Source organism: Schistocerca serialis, chromosome 7 (assembly GCF_023864345.2).
Source record: "Schistocerca serialis cubense isolate TAMUIC-IGC-003099 chromosome 7, iqSchSeri2.2, whole genome shotgun sequence".
NCBI classification, from domain to species: domain Eukaryota; kingdom Metazoa; phylum Arthropoda; class Insecta; order Orthoptera; family Acrididae; genus Schistocerca; species Schistocerca serialis.
In genome coordinates this window covers 487,540,710-487,542,971 of record NC_064644.1, presented here as the reverse complement: position 1 = coordinate 487,542,971, position 2,262 = coordinate 487,540,710, and the positions used below count along the sequence as shown (strand labels likewise).

At 39.5% G+C, this 2,262-nt stretch overlaps 1 pseudogene; it reads left to right on the top strand.

Moving 5' to 3' along the window:
• The first annotated feature begins 1,551 nt into the window (after positions 1-1,551).
• LOC126413557 (5S ribosomal RNA) lies at positions 1,552-1,669 on the top strand (annotated as a pseudogene).
• Positions 1,670-2,262: the final 593 nt, after the last annotated feature.

The following is a 2,262-nucleotide window of genomic DNA, read 5'->3' as shown; positions in this document are numbered from 1 at the left end:
GGGCCACGGATATGATACTCGAAATAGAGTGACGATCATTAAAATAAAGGCGTTCTTTGTTGCGGAATGATCACTTCACCAAAATTCAATCACTATCTTTCTTCTCCAAATGCGAAAATGTATTGTTGGTGCCCAATTACATAGGAAGAAATTATCACTGTAATAAAATAAGAGAAATCAGAGCTCTCAGAAGAAGATTTTCGTGTTCGTTCCTTCCGCGCGCTGTTAGAGTGAAACAGTAGAAATGGTTCGATCAATCCTCTGCTACGTACGTAATTGTGAACTGCGGAGCGGTCATGTAAGTGTAGATGGAAGAGCAACACACGCACGAACTTTGGTTTCAACGTGACACTGTTCCACCTTGATTAATCCAATAGATCTTAATTTTTGTTCTCCCTTTCACTGAAAACATTTTGGAAAGTCAATTGTACACACTTTACATTACATTCTTTTAGTTCATTAAAGCACGGTAGTTTTTATTTATGTAGCATTTTATGCTCTTAGATATTCACAAGTACATTAATAATCACAAATAAAGAAATTACAAACAAGCAGTTAAATGAAAAAAAGTAATAATCGATGTCCAGATTTTCCTACCACTCAGTTCTTTTTTAAGATCCATTCTGGTGCAGTCCATCGAGGGATCTGGCGAAAGCACATAGAGGGCAGTTCTGAACGATACGTGACTCCGTCAGTGACACCTCGCTGTACTTACAGCCAAACAGTTGATACACACCCGTTTACAGAGTTCTGAATAGAAGAATACCTCCCACATTTCTGAGATGTCTGACTGACAGGCGTTTTATAACACCGTTACCGTTTGTATGGTCCTTCCCTGTTGAAGCATATCATAGAAAAAGATGTTTTATTTTTTATTACTCTTAGAAAAAACAATCAACTTCCAAGAAAGTCTTATATCACAAAAGATATATGTAATATCAGTGATAGAAGAATAGGTGTTAATTGTAACTCACAGACAGTATGTGTAAGGTATTATAAGTAACTTGTGTATTGCTTCCTTTCCTTTTTGAGACTTCTTCTTCTGGCTGCCCACATACATTTCAGATCTCGATGTATTAGGAGGTAGGTGGTCTCAGCTCTGTGTCATATCTGATTTATCAAATAATAATCATTTTATTCATAAAGTTCCTGTAGAGATCACTGCCCTCACCAAATTAGTTTTATTTAATGATCTCGTAGATTTCAGGCAAATATGTCAGGAAATTGTGCACAAGGCTGAATGACCGACATCTGAGCGTATTGTATTCTACACAAACCGAGCCTGCAGATCTATTGTTACAAAGTCCAAATTCATATTTATTACCACCTTCTACGTGTAAGTCAGTGTAGTGTTTTTATAGTCAATGGGACTTTAAACAATAATGATTTTCAGTAGCCAAAATGATCTGATTCATCAAAAGACCATGATGCACAATGGTATAGGTATTTCAATCACAGCGATTCAGTAGAAAATTTGATTCTATCTCGACGTGTATCATATTATTAACGACATAGTGTCATCGCATTTGTGGTGTGTCTTTTCTTCCAACAGGCAACGGTCTTGCCGCAGTGGATACACCGGTTCCCGTGATATCACCGAAGTTAAGCGCTGTCGGGCGTGGTCGGCACTTGGATGGGTGACCATCCGGGCCGCCATGTGCTGTTGCTATTTTTCGGGGTGCACTCAGCCTCGTGATGCCAACTGAGGAACTACTCGACGGAATAGTAGCGGCTCCGGTCATAGAAAACCATCATAACTACCGGGAGAGCGGTGTGCTGACCACACGCCCCTCCTATCCGCATCCTCATCTGAGAATGACACGGCAGTCGGATGGTCCCGATGGGCCACTTGTGGCCTGAAGACGGAGTACTTTTTTTTTTCTTCCAACAAACCTTTATCCGTGTATTGCAATGTTTTATCAAAATTTAAATATGTCTCCCACTTTCATCTGCCAGAAAGGAACGACACGTTACACTTCTATCCATTCGCTGCACAAAATCCTCTTACATTCTTTTTCCTAGTCCACATATTCCTACCACTTTTGCTTCTCTTCCTTTTACCGTTGAATTCCAGTCTGTTACCTGGATCAGATTTTCCTCTTTCTTACCTGAATGAATAGTTTCTTTTTTCTCATCACAAATCCTTTCAATTTCTCCATCAACTGTGATGCCAGTTGACACATAAACTTGCGATATTGTGGTGGAAGATGGTTGTGTCTGTTTTGACTACAGTAACGCATTTACTATGTTGTACGTAGCAGC